The sequence below is a fragment of the Diadema antillarum genome, unplaced genomic scaffold (genome assembly GCF_040938485.1).
Source record: "Diadema antillarum isolate AM-2024a unplaced genomic scaffold, OU_Dant_1.0 seq00000080_RagTag, whole genome shotgun sequence".
NCBI lineage: Eukaryota > Metazoa > Echinodermata > Echinoidea > Diadematoida > Diadematidae > Diadema > Diadema antillarum.
Genome location: NW_027271173.1, coordinates 30952 through 52595, shown reverse-complemented (window position 1 = coordinate 52595; position 21644 = coordinate 30952). Strand labels below are relative to the sequence as shown.

Below are 21644 nucleotides of genomic sequence, written 5' to 3'. Positions count from 1 at the left end.
TGGGAGACATATCAACGAAGGCATAGATGACCAATATTTTGCAATTGCCTGGTATTTCATGTCACTGCAAATAAAATTTATATCTATGACACAAGTCCTTACCTAATGTTTTCGGAATCTCTCAAGAGAAGTGATGAATGTTTATGAGAAAATATTTTAGAAAAATGTTTAACCTTCAAAACAAAACTTCACACGGTAAATATGGATACCATGTCAGTTTGCACATAGTGTTTTTTTTCCAATCAGCTTTTATGATATACCACAAGGTATTCCATAATTTGATTTCTCTGTGCATTCTTTTCAAGATGTACCAAATTTAAAGGCAAATGAAACTGAAATGTGGCTTTAGGGAGCTCAGTAGTATTAGTAGAACCATGCGCCATAGAACCATGGTAGAACAGATCAATTAAGTTTGAAGAAAATTGGATAATCCATTCAAACGTTATGAAGTTTTATTTAAGTTCAGTGCTGCCATTGCTGGATGAGATGACTACAATAGTTTATGACATCACTGCATGACATCACTGCACGACAACAATACAAAGAAAATTCAACATATTATTACTTTTCTAGCATAATGGCAGGGAACTTGACTTTACCTTTTTCAGAAAGCATGGAGAATAATACTACCCTCACCATATGTCAGTAACATGTAAAGGAAACATGCTCTTTTCATTTTTAAAAAAAGAAGAAGTTTTGTAGAATTCTCTTTATATTTTCTTTGATACATCATTGTCCTGCCATGACATCATGAACTATTGCAGTCTTCTCATCCAGTGGTGGCAGCACTGACATTTTGAATGTTCATAACTTTTGAATGAAATGTGTATATACCTCAAACTTCACTGACATGTTCTAATAATATTGCAGTATTCACTCAATTCACATATTACTTCATATTTGGGTATCATTCCTCTTTAAAGTTTAAATTTCCCATGATAGCAACATCAAAAGAATGAACATGCACAATTTATGGCAAATGAACAATTAGCAATTCATTCCTTCTTCTTTATATATATTACTTCATAAGTATGCGACACTTGGCGCTCCATACGAATTGTCCATAGTCTAAACCATGGTTTCAATTGTACCACCTTCATGAATTCGGGCCATTATCCTCTGCCATTATCTCATCTTTTTTTTTAGCATTGTCAAGATAGCATGTATTTTGGGCATTATCACTGTGCTAGCAAAATGCTGGCACAAGTTTCGATTGCACTGTTTTCTCATTCAAAAGACATTATAACTATGGATTGTATTTGCTTAGGTTGCTAAATATATAGGGCAGGGACTTTATCACACCCTCTGAGATCAGTGGGCATCAAACACTTGCATTATGAAGAACACTTGATAAAGATCTCATATAGGTGCATTATCAATGCTTACTAAGCATGACATCTAGACTTAATGGCCCAAATTTACAAAGGTGGTACAATTGAAACCATGGTTTAAACCACGGACAATTTGTATGGAGCGCCAAGTGTCGCATGGCCTATTTCATTACGTGTCATTTCGTAACGAAATTACAACATTTCGCTGACGAAATGATTATTTTGTTTACAAACGAAATGGTCATTTTGTCGACGAAATGATTGATTTCAAAATTAAATAGGCCATGCGACACTTGGCGCTCCACACAAATTGTCCATAGTCTAAACCATGGTTTCAATTGTACCACCTTCGTGAATTCGGGCCATTGTCTTGTAATGATTGCATGCCATCAAAACTGACAACTCCTTCCATTGTGAATGCAGCCAATCCGTGGTGGGAGGTAACCGCCACCAGCTAAACCAGTATTCGGAGGGTTAACCTCCCATATGGCTCCAGCATGGTGTACATGTATGCCATGCACGTATTGTTCTAACATGCTGAGGCAGTCACACAACGTTGGCCGCATTGGTTTACTCTAATGTAGCAGCGTGCTAACGATACTCGTTCCCTCCTCTGCGTGTATGTAATTTCACCAAAAATTGAAAGGTAACAAGCGAGAGAAGCTCTTGGCACTTTAAGGCCACAGTAAGACCTGAGCAGATAATTGTTTGAACTGAATGTAAGACTGATGCCCCAATGAGAACAAGGATAACTTGGAATGGAAGATTGCACCACGGCTTACTGGCAATTTACAGAATACTGTCAGATTTACTGTGAAAAAAGTGTGTCTTTTTTTCCTTTCAAGTTGTTTACGCATTAGTGATTATGAATATGTAGGTAAGACCAGCTACCTCAAAGATAGAACAGAAAACTTGTACTATAGTAAAATATGATAAATCAAACTACATGAATGGATATGGCTTTGTAAATATGAATTTGTAATGAGGTTTGGTGAACCAACAAAGCATACAATTTGTATCACTAGATTAATTATTATCCTTGAAGCAAATGCTTGGGTGACATTTTCCTTCCATAAACATACTTCTCTCCCTTAGTTGAATTAATGGATACAAAACAAAGGTGCAATAATATTGGATAAGCTTTGTAAGTCTTATACATGGACCCCATCACATTGAGCAGTCCTCGTCATGGTAACTACCACATAATTATTGTAACCATGGTAACAAATGAAAAAGCTCCAAGTTGATCGGCCATTGCCATGGTATACATCAAAACTCATTACAAATTGTGATGTCCATTTTCGTGACATAATGGGGTTATGGTTTCTAATGAGTAAAAGAATGTGTGCCCCACTTATACATAGAAAGAAAAAAAAAATCTGTCATCCTCCACTTCCATAAACATGCTACACTGTAACCACACAATGACCAACACAGTTTTTACTTCTTCTTGCTTTCATAGAAGCAAAAACAAAAACAAAACAAAACGCAGACATGTAAATGTATGTTTGTGGCAAATTTATACTTTCATGATAGGCACAGAAATGAATGCAGGCTCTACACAAAAGCATCCACAATTGCACAGCAAACCAGGAAGTCGTGTTATTAACAGATTTTGCAACTTGTGACATTGCCGGCATTTCCGTATGGAGATCAATAGAGTCTGAATAGTTTGCGACTGGGTAGCATCCAACAAGGGAAGCTGACATTGAAGCAGAGTAAATTATTGGTTGCCTAGCAATGGTATCACAACGACATTTCCAAACTTTGCCCTGAATGAGGAGTTGCTCTAAATGCTGCCAAATTTTTAAGCATTGTTTTCATACAATGATGAAAGAAAAAAAGAGAGATGAGAGTGAATTGATTCAGACAGAAAATGTCACTTTGAAAGTTGATAACATATTGTATAAATATCTAAAAGCCTAAAAGACCACACTTACGTTGTATAAAAGCGGGAACACATATGACAGCAGCATAACTGTATTTAAAAATGTATCTATTCATGAAAACATGCATTTATTTCATATGTTTCTGCAAGCATTTGATTGTGAAGGACATGTTTCATTTTACAGGAATGCCTGTGATTTAGACATGTAAAATTGAATGAAAACGGCCATAAACTTGTTGTTGCTTGTGTTCTGTTGGACTTCCCCCAATTTGGCCAGGGGTAACTGAAATTGGCTAATCGTACAAGCACATGAAAGAGTACATTTCATGTGGGGACTTTAAAGGATAAAAATTCAGTGCTTGGTTTCTATAATAAAAGTGTTCTAATGTGAGTGTGCTGAGGCATGAGGTATGCCCTTAGCAGTGGAAGTATTGTTGTTATAAAATTGCCATAATAAAATCGTTCACAACTCTTGCATTCACTTCACTGTGATATGGCATGAAGATTGCCCACTCAACTACAAAGCAATGAATGTATTTCTCCCATGTGTGTCAACAAACATACTTTTAATACACTGCTACTTCCTCATTGGTGCAGCCTGTATACTGTCAGTGCACACAAAGTGTTCAAGCCATTTCGTAAATGTGCACATTTCGAAAAATGACTTTATAACTTTTTTTCTCAGCTAGTTTTAGGCACTTCACTCATTTTCAATGCGACACAAAGAATAAGCTTGCCTGATGCAACAATTTTGGAATTCATGTTCAAACAAAGAATGAACTCGCATAGACCAGGTCACCAGAAAGGTCCATCAATTTAATAACACCTTTGGGATTTCACAGCTTTGCACTGAATGCATCAACAAACTTTTTTTTTTTCTCTCACTATCGCCAAATATCATGCATCTACGAATTCTTCGTTACTGGCAGGTGGGATGTGCTTGCAAGCATTATACACAAGGATTTTATAAATACTCATTATATCAAAGATGCTTATATCTCAGTGAATTAAAAAGAGTACCAAGTCTGTTAAAATTGCACATAACCTTTTTCTGTTCATGCCCCAAGGTAAAACTACAAGAAGGTCATACCATCCCTCCCTCCCAACCCTCCCCCTTCCATTTCTAGAATATTTCACCTCATATGTCTGATTAATATCAGAAATAAATGTTTTATTAATGCACAGAGAGAACACAAACTCCGCCAAGACGAAACCACGGTCATCATTGTCATAGATTGAAACTGAGATGTTTGACAGATCGTGTGAAACTGGTGTTGAAGTGTAATCATTCGTTTTTGCATTGTGTCTTATTTTACTGTAAGTTGTACAAGTAGCATGAAAAAGTCCCCCAAAATGCCCCAATCATACAATTAGCACATAATCTTCAAAGTAAACAGGAAATCCTTGATATGGATTATGATCTCAATTCACCATTAAAAGCCCATTTCCTCTTCCTCTTGCTTATCCAGAAACAACTTCATCAAAATCTCTTTATGACTTTTTGAGTACTGGTAATACTGCTCACAGACAAACAAACAAACAAACAAACAAATGCTAGTAAGCACAGACCTTCCTTGGCAGATATATCAAATGCCAAAGGGTAGCAGACGGTCCTATTGCATTTTTATTGAAGCATCCATAAAAGAAGGAAAAACTACCTTTTTCATTTTCTCTTTTAATACTTACACAATACACATGTAGGCCACTTTCTCAGTTGTATGTGGGTTAAGGGCAGCTTTGGATATGATCCTTTATCAAGTTTGTTTATAAATATTTGTCCTATAAACATAATAGCCCGAATTCACGAAGGTGGTACAAATGAAACCATGGTTTAAACCATGGACAAAAACCATGGAGTGCCAAGTGTCGCATGGAATATTTCGTTACGAAATCAGTCATTTCGTCGATGAAAATAATGATTATTTTGTAACGAAATGGCAACATTTTGTAACTAAATGAACATTTCGTCCACGAAATGATAATTTCGTTAACGAAACGGTCATTTTGTTGACGAAATGACCAATTTCGTAACAAAATATTCCGTGCGACACTTGGCGCTCCATGGTTTTTGTCCATGGTTTAAACTATGGTTTCATTTGTACCACCTTCGTGAATTCGGGCCAAAGAGGCAATGGATACAGCATGTGAATAGACGTGTGACTCTGGATGTCTTTCTCAATATCTATTCATGTAGCTCTATTATATATATGTAACTGAATGCCATGTCCAGCAATAAATCTTTTATGTTACTGTTGAACACTCCTAGTTGTTTTTACATCAAAAGCTGCGAGGTTATTCAATATATATAGCCTTCATTCATTTATTTTTACTGCAAACCTATTGAATGTTTTTCCATCTGTATGATAAATTTTCTGCAGAGTTCGAAGTTCAAATCTATTTTCATTTCCAAAAAATTTCTAGAAAATTCTATAACTATTTAATTAGAATAATGTACAAGCAGAACATAATTGTAATAATTGCAAAAATGTAAATTGACAAAATGCAAGTGATAATGAGTAACAAAATGAAGAAAACATAATTGCATTTTTTAATCATATAAATATATGCATAGTAAAATTAAAATAAGGATGGAAATGGAAATCGAGGGTCCCGCTAAAAAGCAACGCTTGTTCGATATGGGACCCTCACTATTACCTATAGTTTCTATAGAAAATACTCACTAGTTTCTATTGTATACAAATTTCTGGTTTAAACAACAACAAAAAAATGAGTCAGTTTAACCGATGTCTCATCCCAAAATATCAGTATGCACGTACAATGTACTGTCATAGAAGTCCCAAGTATACGTATTCATATACAGTCAAACCTGCCTTGGCAACAGGTCTTAAACAACTATCTGCTCACCGCAACCACATAGAATTCCCCGCCAATGGAAACATACAGTATAGAACCTGTCCACAATGACCGTCTGTCTAATGTGACCACAGATCACTGATATCATATTCCATGGGGAAGACCGACAACCATGTAAAACGACCGTCCAGCAGCATGCAATGACCAGCACAGTGACTGGCTAGCTATAGTGAACTGATACTGTTGAAACTTGTCTATTGCAAGGCAACGAGTGATCGTTTAAAGAGGCATAGTCCCGGTAGTGTAGAGGGCGCTGTTGATGATACTGCCAATCACCGTTAGCAATGATACGAAGATTACCGAAGTTGAGCTGTCATCAAGAGTAAAGTGTGTAGCTGTTGCTAAGTAACGTTGTCTTCTTTGTCTTCTCTGCGCATCGCGCAGTCTGTAGTAATGCCAGGGTGCATGCATATGTGCTTGTTATTATGACATCACAAAAGAAATTTGCTAAAGTTGTCATCCCCCTCAGCCGAATCATGAGTCGAATTGTGATCCGACAACTGACTACAGTGAATCGGACTTCTTCGGACTCGGGGAAGTGGGCCAAAGCGTAAGCGCTAAAGAGGAGTCGATAGCGCAGGTCTATATAGGAAACTTGCGCCGTGCGCCCGTGTACGCATTTGACTAAAACATGGGGACCATGCACCTTTAAAGTCTAGGGCAAGTACCCCCTGGACAATTATCCCAGTAGACCCTTCCCCTGATCACCCTAACCCTAACCCAAACTCTAACCCTCAACCTAACTCTAATCTATACTCTAACCTTAATTTTAATATACTGTACTATAGGAGCGGGGGGGGGGGGGGGGGGGGTTATTTTTGCGAATTTTGCAAGTCAGGTGCTATTCGCGAAATTAAAGACACGAGAAAATATTGACTCTGATCAAGGGGTTGTAGAATAATTGGGGGGGGGGTTGGAGGAGTTGAAGAATAATTGGGGGGGGGGGGATTGGAGGGGTTGTCAAATAATTGGGGGGGGGGGGGGTAATTGCCTGATATGGTCCAGTATGTACCTCCATACTATTTACATATGCACCAGGTATATGGAGTAGTGTAAAGCAGTATGGTATCATACAACTGCGCCGTATATACTGTACGTAATACATACAAAATATATGTTACCATAGCTACCTGTCTGCAACTACTGTATACGCCGGATATTTCGCAAGGTTTTTCGGTTTTTATTTTTGCAAATTTCACTGGTCAGGTGCTATTTCGTGAAATTAAAGACACAAGAAAATATTGACTCTGATCAAGGGGTTGTAGAATAATTTTTTTGGGGGGGGGGGTTGGAGGGGTTGTAGAATAATTGGGGGGGGGTTGGAGGGGTTGCAGGGTTCGAAATTGGCAATGGTCCGCTGGCCATTGGCCACCCAAAATCACGTCGAACTAGCTAAAAATCATAAAATTCTGAAGTAACTAGTCCGTCTGGCTAGCCAAAATATTGCTTCAGTGTCAAAATTGATTCTAAGTAGTCCGTTTGGCTAGTCAAAAAAAAAGTTAAATGCGACCCCTGGGTTGTAGAATAATTGGGGGGGGGGGGGGGTTTGGAGGGGTTGTCAAATAATTTGGGGGGGGGGGGGTAATTGCCTGATATGGTCCAGTATGTACCTCCATACTAGTTACATATGCACCAGGTATACGGAGTAGTGTAAAGCAGTATGGTATCATACAACTGCACCGTATATACTGTATGTGATACATACAAAATATATGTTACCATAGCTACCTGTCTGCAACTACTGTATACGCCGGATATTTCGAAAGGTTTTTTGGTTTTTATTTTTGCGAATTTTGCAAGTCAGGTGCTATTCGTGAAATTAAAGACACGAGAAAATATTGACTCTGATCAAGGGGTTGTAGAATAATTGGGGGGGGGGGTTGGAGGAGTTGAAGAATAATTGGGGGGGGGGGATTGGAGGGGTTGTCAAATAATTGGGGGGGGGGGGGTAATTGCCTGATATGGTCCAGTATGTACCTCCATACTAGTTACATATGCACCAGGTATATGGAGTAGTGTAAAGCAGTATGGTATCATACAACTGCGCCGTATATACTGTACGTAATACATACAAAATATACGTTACCATAGCTACCTGTCTGCAACTACTGTATATGCCGAATATTTCACGAGGTTTTTAAGTTTTTATTTTCGTGAATTTTGCGAGTCAGGTGCTATTCGCGAAATTAATGACACAAGAAAATATTGACTCTGATCCCGATGTGCATGTGACATATATGCGTGTACACTTCTCTGTTCAGTACAGGACTCCACGATCGCGAATTTAACCACTTGCGAAATCGTCAGGAAGTCCCGATTCGTGAAAATTTTGACTCACGAAATATATGGCGTTATACAGTACCTCATTTTGTGTGTTCCTGGAGTGGCCACTATACACAGGTTTGACTATACATATATAATGCGTGAAATGGTATCATGTATTGTTGATTTTGGATAGATTTTAATTTGATACCTTTATAAAAACAATTTTAATTAATACACATTTTTTATTTCCGTAACTGTATTTTCTTTAGGCTCCTCCATTTTCCTCGCTTTAATTATTGCAAAAGTTAAAAAAATAAAAAAGGAGAATATACTCTGAGGATGCAATTAGGAAAAAAAAAAAAAAAAGGAAGAAACTCAGAGGTTATGAGAGGAAAAAAAGCTCAGATTTCTCCTCCCTGGGAAACACTTCAACGAAACCTGTTGAAGTGTTGTGATAGGAAATATCGAATTGCGACTGCAACCCCCGCCCAATCTCCAATACGGGGAAAGAGAATGAATTTTAACAGCATGTTAAGTACAGTGTACACAGAGAGAATTTGTACAACAGCTCCACTTATAAGTCTTTTGTTTTAAGAAGGAAATTGGGATCCCATGACAACATTCCTGTTTACAATTCCCCATCACCAGACTATCATACACAGACACACACACATCTGTAGACTTACAGGAACTATAGGGCAAGATCAGGAGTATTTCAACTGCAGCCTGACTGTGGCACGCAACCATGTATGCAATGCCTCCGCTTTCCCACGCGACCACTTTATCCAGCAAAAAAGCGTGGCTATTCCCCATCAATTATAACAAGTTAAATTGTATTACCTTGAGCTTTAATCTCGAGACATGACCCAACTGCAAATCTGTATCATGTTGAGGTTAACTTTAAAGGGGAATCTACCCCAAATAGAAACCGGTAATAAAATGATTTACAATGAATGCAGAAACATTACACGTAGTAGTGCATGTTAGTAAAGTTTGAGAAAAATCAGAAAATCTTTTAAAAAGTTGTGAATTTGCAAAATTTAGTTAACTCCAATGCTGGATTCCTGAATAGGAAAAGACTATAAACATAATGTGCAGTAGGGCAATGATTTAAAGAAAATATAAAGAAAACTATATATTTTCATTTTTCTAACATACTGAAAGAGCACTTGACTTTACAGTAATTGTCTTGGAAGGCAGGGGGAATCATATCACTCTAAGTTATATTATATCTAAGTAATTTAAAACACAGGAATGTGCACTTTTCATAAAATATCAAATTTTCTGAAATTCTCCTTGTATTTGGTTGATACTGAACATTGCATAATTGTGACATCACTATCTGCTGTAACCTTTTAATTCAGCCTTGACATTCATCATTGTAACTTTCATTTAATGCTAAATTTTAATGCTAAATTTTAAGAACATTGATTCTCTTTTTAAGTTTCTGATGTTATAAAAATGTCCACCTTGTTTAATTGTTTCTCTTTGATTATAGCCTATCACTGTACGGTAACTTGATCATGGTTTGAAATGCACTTTACAATGTATAGCATGCCACGTCCCAGAAACAAGATGAACTACCTTTCTTCCACACATTCTGTAGGCCTTACCGTGACCTTCACGGTAAGCAACAGCAACACCACAAAGTATACATTGCACTGAAAAAAAAATAAATTCAGGATAAGCTTGAAAGGAGACTATGTCTGCTTGTATCAGTATCCATCATTTCCTTAAATATACCTTCAAGGAAGCTGATTCAGTAATCTTTTACCCAGAAACGATTAAATAATATAATCATGACATATATATTTCTAAAATACCCTTCCATAGGGAAGTTATGATTTTAAAAACAACTTTATGCAACGCTGAGTTACGTATTACACAAATTCAAGATTTTTCCATGTACCACTCAAAAAGCAGAAGAATGGGAGAAGACCAACGATATTGCACTATAAATAGTGACTGACTTGAGGAAGACTATTAAAGCAACATATTGTAGACATGTACAGCAACAACAACAAAAACAAGCTCTTGAAATGAGCTTATTCTTGTGTGTTACATATCATTATTCCTAAAATTTGATTTTCATTCAAAATCTACATTTTATCAATACCTTCAATTGGTAAATCTACTGGGGAAAAACTGAAGCTTTAATGATCTAGGAAGTACAAACCATGTCAACTACACCCAAGCAAAGTCCATCTGTGTAATAAATTTGCTCATCTTGTTTTATCTTCAAAGTTCTGAGGTACTATCACCATTCCTAATGTGTTTGAGGCATTTTCCTTCCGTAGATAAAAAATGCAACAGTGTTTTCATTAATGGTTAGAATTCCTGATTCAAATCGTCAATTAAAAAAAGGGCAGTTTGAAACACGTTTGAGCCATAAAAGGCTTTCTGTGAAGTAGATAAATGCAAAGCCATTTGGAAACGTGTTTATACGACCAGGCTTCACAGGCCAACTTCCGACCAGGTCAAAGAGCATAGAGCAGCTATGCAGTGACAACTCCCAAAGTGCAGTTTGGATTTTTACATAATATGCAGCATCGCGGGAAACACGTTTTAAAGTCATGCTCTTACATGCCTTTGAAACATCTTTTGAAACGTGGTTCCATCTTTCAAGTTAGAAAACGTGGTTCTATCTTTCAAGATCGATAAACACACTCTATTCGATCATGATGGCTCTTGTTGAGCGATAAAAAAATCACTGGGAATTGCATGAACATGATCTGAAACCTAGGATACAGCACATTATACCCTGTGCATGCCACATGGAGCACACACCACATAGGAGAAATGACAAAAAGCCAAAGACAGCCACTTCATTATCAAGGCAATACGACACCCGGGGGTTTGTCTTGAAAACATCTAGAATTACAAACCAAATCTTCGGGCAGCCGCATTCATGAGAGCACTTTGCGTCTTACTTCCTTGTTGCTCAAGTCATTACATAATCTTTAGCTGGTGATAAAGCAATGCTAATGCAAAGGAAGGCTTTAATAGATCTATGCTTATTCCAGAAAGTCAAATGATATCAGAGTACAAAGTGTGGTAAAAGGGGTAAAGTCCTTGATTAGTATACAGCTATGTCTACATGTATATTATATTTCTATATATAATACAAACAACGCCACAATTAAATAGTCTGGAGAGGTCCGAGGGCGCTATAAAAGTCATTTATGGAGTGCTGTGGCGATGATCACACCCCGTCATCTATTCACTTTGAAATGTTGCTCGACGGTATTAAAGGGAAGAAGAATCCACAGAATAAAACAAAGTGAAATTCCCCTTTGCAAGTCCATAATCACGGAATATGTTCATTTTTTTGTGTCTTTTTCTTTTCTTTTCTTTTTTTTTTGTTGAGGGAGAAGATTTATGATGGCAGTTGAAATATATCACACAGCAGTCAGATAATATACTTAGTATGTACAACTTTTTCATATGGAGTAAGATGAAGGAGTTTAAAGGCACATAGACCCGGTAGTTGCGGGGGCACTGTTGGATGATACTGCCGGTCACCGATAGCATTGATACGAAGATTGCTGAAGTTGAGAGTAAAGCGCGTAGATGTTGCTAGGTAACATTGCCTTAGTTGTCTTCTATGCATCACGCAGTCTGTAGTGATGCCAGAGTATGTGCTTCTTGTATGATGTCACAGACGAAGTTTGCGAAAGCTGTCATCATCAGCCGAATCATGAACCGAAGTCTGATCGGACCACTGACTACAGTGGATCGGACTTGTTCGGACTCGTGGAAGTGGGTCACAGCATAAGCGCTAAAGAGGAGTCTATAGCATACATGTAGGTCTCTGAAGGAAACTTGCGCCGTGCGCCCGTGTACGCATTCGACTAAACCACCGGATCTATGTGCCTTTAAGAAGGAGCAGATGGAGGAAGAGGAAGGTGAAAGAAAGAGGAGATCTTAAGGACCTGGTAGCGTGGGGATACATGGTGGCACAATTCATTCGCTGTCCTCTGGAGTACATTTGAAAACAACTGGTAATAGCACCAGGCAGCGAATATGTGCATCGAAGCGTACGCTTATCGGTATAAAACAGTCAAAGACCCCAGTCAAGATTCTTCAGATTTGTGTGTTCTTACATAGAGACTGGTGATAAACCTGGGGGGTGTTTCATCAGCGAGGTGAGACAAAACCACCTCCCTGGTTTCATAAAGCTGTTCGTAAAGTTACGAATGACTTACGAGCGACTGGTGATCAGTTCTTGTGCTGAATTATGGAAATTCTGATAAGTATAGCACATCAGAACTGATCACCAGTTGCTCGTAAGTTGTTCGTAACTTTACGAATAGCTTTATGAAACAGGGCCCTGTACACAATTTGTGACGAGTATTTGTCTCATATATATCCTGGGTTGGGCCATCCTTTCCACTCCATGGGTATTCCCATGCTACCAGGCTGTTAATACTAGTTCCAAAGACCAGTTAGACGGTACTCAATCCACCTACCTAAAATGATTCTGGCAACCGTGATGAAAACTTTACAACCTCAGTATTTGTTGGTGAGCGTTTTTTTTTTTCTCTCTCTCTCTCCACAGAAACCTGCAGTTAGATAAAACAAACAAAAACATAAAAAATGGAGGGGTATGAAGGACGCACACGGGAGGATCATTTTGAGCCATGAAACATAATGAAGGGCTTGAACAGGGAGAAGCATGCAAAGTGAGAAAACTTAGGTATTCCGCTGTCAAAGACACTGGAGTTATCATGAACATTAAAGCTCAGACAAAGTTCTCACAAGGGTTCAAAGTTCATCTTTCACTATTTGGCATTTGCTTACAATGTATTAAAAGGCTCTACCAAGAAACTTGTCTGACTAATGTGATTTGCCAGGATAATGAGGTGTTTTGGAGTATTTTTAGATTTAAAAGAAAGGTGTGAAATAATAACTGTCGGTGTACTTGACTTTTATCCCTGAAGCGCCCTCATTGATCAGTAGTGGACAGGAAGAATGCTACCAATAAGTGATAAGTGAAACATGCCCTAGCAGTACCAGTAGTATTGAATCCCATGCTGTGCATACGATTTACTCTTACATGATTGATACTGCTTAACAGCCCGATACCATGTAATCAGTGTAATCGATTACAAAACATCACGCAGCAACCACAATCAGGAATGCCCCGAGCTTGTAATACTTCCGGCTTGCCTTTTGGGCAATAGTTCATATTTTTGTCATTACTCAACAGAAATTGTGTTATTACAGAATCATTTCACACATTTCTTATGTTTATATCTCCATTTTAGAGCAAAAATTGGCAGTTGCTCTGTCATATGGAAACTATATTTTACCTCTTAGAGTTTCTCTGTCACATGTAATGCCCTGCCTGGGTAAGAAGGAAGCAAGTGACTCGTCATCAAGTTACTACATGAGTTTTATGCTACTGTAAAAGTGGATATTTTTACGTGAGTAATTTTTCGCACTCGGCCCGGTAAGATGGATTTCACATGTTTTTAACTCCGCGGAGTGAGGACATTAACTACTTGAACATATGGCATGCAAAAATATTCACGTGCTTTTATTTTCGCGCTAGCGTCTGGTTGCGTGAAATGTGCAAAAATTTCCACTCCATGAAAATTTCCACTTTTACTGTATACTCTTTTTAGATTGGAATTAGGACACATTCTCCACAGGTACAACAGTTAAAACAACATCACATTGCACTGATGTCAATGTACACGTGTATGATGGTCAATTAAATTGGTTACAGTTCGTTATTCCGAAGGTTCGTTATTCCGAAAGCTCTTTATTCCTAACATTCGTTATTCCGAAGGTTCATTGTTCCGAATTTCATTTTCGGATCAACCAATCTTCAGAATTACGAACCTTTGGAATAACGCCACAAATTTTCGGATTAACGAACCCTTTTTCATTTTCGGATTAACGAACCTCTAGGTATAGGGAATTTGCGTGTTTCGGATTAACGACCCTTCGGAATAACGAACCTTCGGAATAGCGAACCTTCGGAATAACGAACAGCACCCATTAAATTTGCTCACTCACTTGTTTGTTTGTGTTTTTGGCCAAATGATGATCATGCAAGTGTGGCATCACCGTTTCAATGGGTGAATACAATGTGTATATGGTGTACATAGCTTTGGTGCTGCTGATCATTCAGATGTATACAGCAACCAAACAATGAGGATTACAATGAGTACGGTTTCGTAATATTTTCTAACTTTAAATATAAAAAAAACAAAGAAACAAACAGGAGGATAGTATTTGCTGACAATGTAGACACAGCTTTTCCAATGGAGAAAATAGCTTTGACGGATCTGAAACTGCAGTTACCTTTGTAGGAAATATGTGAATCTAAACCAATTAGCAATATGTTGTCATAATCGATCATATTTCTCGCACCCACATCATATTGCTTTCTCAACTCCCCTGAATAGTAAGGTGATACTTAAAACAGCATCCCATCATCCAAACTCTATTTAGCCATTAATCAGCAACAATAACTGTCTCAGGAATAAAAAAAACAGTTAACAGGTGATAAATGATAGTATGTATGGCAGAGTTAAACAGTGGCATGAAAATAATCTTAGTAAGGAAGAGCTAACAGTTTTTTAAAGGCATCAATTAAAGGACAAGTTCACCTTTATAGACGTGTGGGTTGAGTGAATACAGTAATAGAACAGATCAGTGAGAGTTTACAGAAAATTGGACAATCCATTAAAAAATAATGGATTTTTGAAGTTTCTGCTCAGTCACGGCTGGATGAGAAGACTACTATAGCTTGTGATGTCACATGTGTACAACAATATAAAGAAAGAATAAAGAAAATTCAACATATTTCCATTTTTCTCGTATAACGAAAGAACACTTGACGTCTCTCTTTCCGAAGGCAGGGGAAATAATATTACCATTAACATATGTCAGTAACGAGTCAAAGAAATGTGCACTTCATTCAAAAAGTAAATTTTTGTGAAATTCTCTTTTTATTTTCCTTGTATTGTTGTACGCATGCGACATCACACATGGTAGTAGTCTTCTCATCCGGCAGTGACTGCGCAGATATTTTAAGAATTCATAACTTTTGAACGGATTGTCCGATTTCCCCCAAACTTTCACTGATGTGTTCTACTATTCATATTCTTGCCTTCACTCAATCCACATGTATATGAAGGTGGACTTGTCCTTTAAACATCTCTCGTGATAGATATGTCATATCATACAGCTACTTTCATTAGCTGACTGTCCTACTACATGACAGTTGATACTATACTGTCTGACAGACTTTGTTTCCAAATTTCCCACATACCGTGTGCGATATTAATAAAAATAAAGCGATCATATTCTGTTTTGTTGTCGGTCTATACATGTATTCTGACACTCAGGGACACACAGGTTTGAAGGCAACTCTCACTTTCTCTTCTAGAATGCCTTTGAATTTGTCCCACAAACGAAACAAGACACTTTTCTCTCTGCACTAAACTTGAAGTTTCTCCCTGGAAGATTCTTTGTACGTGTGTGTGTGTGTGTGTGTGGGGGGGGGGGGGGGTGATTGCACGCCTCATCTTTAAATGTTTATGTATTATGGCACGCAATATTAATGCATGAATTATTGATACATATTGCAGTCATAATCATTATGTCTTGGCTTTACCAAGTTGATTACGAAAGGAATGCCTTAAATCATGCTAGCTCATATTTATAACTTCACCGTACCACACACTAAACATTAAAGGGACGCAGTCCTGAGATTTTCACTGTACTGATAATTAAGAAGAGTAAAAAATATAAACTTTCACCAATTTATGCGCTTGGACATCAAAAATTGTCTCCGTACGCGATTTTTGAAAAATAATTCCTGCAAGCGATCGTGTAAGAGCCGGCAAAAAGATGCTACGTAGTGCATGCCCTACTCACCAAGTTGACAGCCGTGCCTCTAAAAACCAATTTAAGTGTTCAAATGATTAGTTGCAATTTTATCATATAATGTGAAAGTTTGTGGTTTTATAATTTCAAACAAAATATTTCAAGCTTAGATATATATAATTCACGAAAAATTAATATTGTTAACATAAATTTATATGTATTTTTAAACCAAATATACCATGAACTTGACATCAAATAGGCACGGTCCTTTTCTAGCTTCCGTCCGTGTTGCATACTTCTCAGCGTAGAAACCACTCTCGCGCGCAAATCCTTACCATACCAATGTATACACAGTACACTCGACTCCGTCCAGTCGATTTTGGCATTCAAACCGAAGATAACCTGTGCATGAGAGAGTCGAATTCTTCAAAGAAAATATTGTTTGTATCTCAATATTTCTGTAAGTAGTCAGATAATCGCCTTTCCTCGAAAAAAAAAAAATATGACGTGAGCCGGGAAGGGTAAACACAGGGGGTCGTAGGGATATGATTTCGCTCCACTTTGCCGTGCATGTCCAGTCGGCACTGGCAGCAGCTAGCTCAGTGGCACTGTACTGCAGTCCAACCCCGGCTGCAGGCCCACGGTAAATTAAACATAGCTAGCCACTTTCCTTACCTCTCTAGACTTCTTTCCCTCGGTTCTCTTCGAAGTCGATGCTCGAGGTGTTTCTGTTTTATAACTCATATGAGCAAATGGTCGGGATTGCATCTGGTTTCAGGAGTTTTCTCGGTTTATAACCGAGGGCCACAGCCTGCCGGTCCACGTAAAAACATCGCTTCTCAAATTGTCCACGCACAGGTAGGTCACAACACGATTTCGAGATTTTGTAGGCCCTAAGTTTCTTATGTTCGGTATCATTGTACCGATATTTCCCAGCCATACAGCTCACCTTTCACGATACTTTTGCGGGTCTGGGACGGAAAAAAGGATTTTCCTGGGAAATTTTCTGCACGATTCGAGCAAAACTACTGATGTAAGATAGCCTGACCAGACGACGCTGAATGCGGTCACCCCTATAGTGTACTAGCAGCAGGCCTGTGTAGAATCGTTTCTACCTACAAATATGTACACTCTGTACGTACTATAGAACATGCATGAGCGGCGACAGGGCTGCAGCTGCGCTTGAGACTGGAAAAGTGCAAAGGGCAAACCGCGTACGGGGTGCGTACGCGTATCTACCGTAGATCTATCATCTAGTTGTACCGTCCACACGTGCGAATATAATACACAATACATTCACACACACACAAACACACACACACACACAACGTAGAAACAATGTCAAATACGAGTCGGAGTAGCCACCGACGTCTTCATGCATCCGGGTAAACTAGGGAGCGTACGGATAACGAGCAGAACACGGCTGGGAAGAGTTGTGAATCTGTAGATTATAGAACTAACAAACAATCCAGATTACCTCACAATCTATTGAAAAAAAAAAGTAATGAAATGAAAAAAAAAATCATGGATTGCTTAAAGAATCCTTAAAACAACAACTACTAAATGGCTGACAGATAGTGAAAGTAGTGCTGTCACTATTCACACTTCAAAACCAGGAAGGTTCCAAGCAACTTTCAGGGAATTGTGACAAGGACTGGGTTAAGTTCTGACTTATAGCATCCCAATCAGTCCTATTGATTCGCAAATGAGGGAGGCTTTCTGTATTCTTTTCAAAGTACAAGTACACTATGAAATGCACACCAGTTCATTTTTCAGAGAGCCTCCTGTAAGAACCATGGAGATTTTGCAGGTATGCAATACATACACATTGTAGATGCTACATCCAAACCTTCATAACCATAAATCATATCCCATTCAATAATTACATTGTGGCATACTGGGTTTATACTTACGAGGTATCTGGACTTAATGGCATATATATACAGTATCTTGACAAGGAACAATGACAATCACAAAAATCTTCAAGGAAGTCAAACAAAACCTAAAATTCACACAACATACCTATTAGGGAGCAGTGTTATGAACATAATTGCTGTCACAGATGAATAAGAACCTATATATGAGAATTCGAAATGAAAGCATTAATGCATGAGTAACTTGCAATCAGAGCAATTAAATTCTCCTTTCGGTTAAAGACGTCTGATTGATTACTGTCTATCAAAACTCCTCGGGGTAGTGTCATGAACACAATTTTGGCACTGTCATTGGTCACGTGTGGTTAAAAAGCAGCTGATTGAAATGCTTGCTGAATCTATGGGAAAAGTGACTGCACACACCCCACTACGCTGCTACCTCTGCAGGAAATGGATGTACTGCTATCTCAAGCTGTATGTGAATGGGATGTCTAAACAAATGACCCTCGTCTGGTGTAATTCAACAGGAACCACAAAAGGAAGTGTGTTTGAGCACAAATACCTTCTGTTGGATGCACGCCTCGGGATGGCACTCACACACTAGTCCTGTTTCAAGTCTTCTTATTTTCATTTTTTTATGCTTGTTCTTTTTTCTACTTATTGACATCAATTTACGCACAGATTCTCACAATACAATTCATAAGACACTGGGGTATAATGAATGAAATTCTGGAAGGAATTCTTTCTTTTTATAGTGGGGAAGAGCTCTTTAGAATATACTGGACAGAAATAATGCAGAGTATATTGTTCTGATATATCTATATATAAAAGTATTACACATTAACTTGCATGTGAGTGGTCATGAAATGGATTGAACAGCATGTGAATATAACACTACCTAACATAGATCTATAAACCATATATTGTATTGATCAATGCTAAACAACATTTATTACATAATGTACCCAACATATTATGTCATAACATCACCACACACACACACACACACACACACACACATACACATACACAAAATTGCTGAGTGTTAAAACAGCCACCTCAGTATTCAAAATGAGCAATTTTAGTCCTGACTTTAAACTAAAAAATACAGAATATAATTAATTTCCTTGCAGCTAGACTAACTGGCACACTTCAGTATATTCTCTTTGACAGCATAACGAGGTATGTCAAACAAATGGATGTAATGGATGGATTCACAACACACACAAAGAGATATGTACAAATGGTTGCATATGAGAGTGTAACACATGAATACAATATTTTCTTTGCAGAGAAAACTAGAAAAGCACTCTGAGAGCGCAGACCTCCGCCAGCATGCAAATCGTTTTCACCACTGATCTTGTTCTTCCGTAGAGATATCAGTGATTTCCACCCATACGTACTGAATTGTGTGCTGAAAGTTGCCAGATTTCCCAATATAGAAGCCTTTGTTACGTCATAAACCCTCATCTGCACGGCGCGCCTCACCCCAGCATAAACTAGAGCATGCACTTTAGTGCGCGCAGGCAAACCTCAAATATGCGCAGCCTGAACTCCAAGTTCATTGACCCTACCTGCTAAAATATCAAAAATCCTTCATAAGTTCCCAAAAAATTCTCGGATCACTACCAAAAGTTAATCGTTTGGTACTTGTGTCATCCTCAACCTTTCCTGCAAGTTTCATCCCAATCCGTCGACTACTTTTTGAGTTATTTTGCGCACGGACAAACTAATAAACCAAAGGTAACGAAAACATAACCTCCTCCCTTGGCGGAGGTAAATATGTGCAAACTTGTGCACAAACATATTATCACACGACAGAGCCGCCCTTTGGCAACTATGTCGTATAGGAAGAGTATCTCCACCTGTTCAAAGCTCAAGTACAGACTATGTGACACCGACATAGATATTAGGATAAAAGCTATGCCTGCCCTATAATAAAAGCATGAAGTATGAAAGAAGACCTCACAAAGCTCATCTGGGCGGATACTGTAAAGGGTTGGATGTGAAAACTGCATAATATGAGGATACGATAGCTAGAGAGCTGGTTAAAGGTGCCGCATGCAAAGACAAAAGCGACATTAATTGTCATGAATGTAACAACACATGTATAGGTCAAAGTGATTCTTTTCAAACTATCTTAAGATTGGGGAAATTTCATTCCACGTCATAGTTGACTCACACCAAACAAAAAAAGAAAGAAAGAAAGAGAAAGTTATGAATGCTTAAAATTACTGAAGTTTAACAAATGTATGTATTCTTTTTTTTTTTTCTGAAACAGTGCAAGCGATCAAAGCTCTATGACGCAAATTACACAAGGTGACAAAGGTTGCGTTTACCAACTTTCCCATGTTTGAAAGGCATTTCAATACCAACTCTCAAAACATGTTTGCAAATGGCTTTAAGATCACAGTGATGTGTTTTGATATCAACTCTGTCGTGAGTCGATTGGGAGGCCTCGTCACTGCACAGATCCATTGCGCAGCTTGACCTGAGGAGCAGAAATGTGTAGTTGGCAGTGGTTGGCATGGGCAGATCTGAGCTATAAATGCGTTTCAAAACAACTTTGCATTTATCAACTCTACAGAAACACGTTTCTGGCTAATATGCATTTATGATCATAATGTGTTTCAGAAGCTCGGTATCTAACCCCGTAATCAAAACAGCTTTGCATTTATCAACTGCCCAAAACTCCCTGAAAGCTGTTAGGAAATGTTACTTCTGCACCAGAAGTGAATTGATTTGCTATAAACGCACCCTTCGTCATCACCTACATTGTACACATCATCAAACCTGGTCTGAACAAAGTATACAGTGGTACACACTTACATGTATCTATTTCTGTCAAAATTATTAGAATCTCTAACCACTCCATTTAAAGACGTCATTGATGCTATTTGCGCCAATTTTAAAACAATTTGATGTGAAGGATGTAATTATTCCCTTTTACATTGTTTATTCATACCGTTGAAATAAGGGGGGTCTTTAGTGAGGATTTGATTACGAGCATATGTCACAGTAGCAAGATTACAACAGCAGTCTTTCAAAACAGCATGCATGATTTTGTAAAGGTTCCACCCAAAACAATTAACCCATGAAGAAGAAGGCGGCTTTGAGACCTCGAAATATTCAACCTCATTCACTCAACAGAAGAAACATATTATTGACAGTAATTTCTTCAAGTGTGCAATCGGAATTGCGGAGCTGAAAACTAATATTATGCATTGCTTGGCACCGGTTAGACGGCACATAGTCACTATACTGTACCCGGTATATTTTATTACAATAACATGCATTTCACACTCTCCAGAGGAGAAATTTTAAGATTAAAGCAGTGCAATGTTCGACATTATGTTTGCGAAATCATACTCACCAGGTTCATGAAAAACAGGTGTTTTAAGTTTGAATAATCTACTTACACAATGAAGCAGAGACCTTGTATCTATGTACACAAGTTGTATGCGAACATCTTTATGGTACCAGCAAAATTTTCACTGAACATGACCCTGACATAAAACAGGAGCCTATTTCATGACACAAGGAAGTTTGCCATACGAATATCATATCATA

General features: G+C 38.1%; 1 long non-coding RNA gene across 1 annotated transcript in view; it reads right to left on the bottom strand.

The window, feature by feature from the left end:
• The window catches only part of LOC139726182 (uncharacterized), a 72876-nt gene that overhangs the window by 38354 nt on the left and 12878 nt on the right, over positions 1–21644 (bottom strand). Inside the window, exon 2 of the long non-coding RNA XR_011710589.1 lies at positions 12828–12920. This is a non-coding gene — a long non-coding RNA (uncharacterized lncRNA). The remainder of the gene's footprint in view (positions 1–12827; positions 12921–21644) is intronic.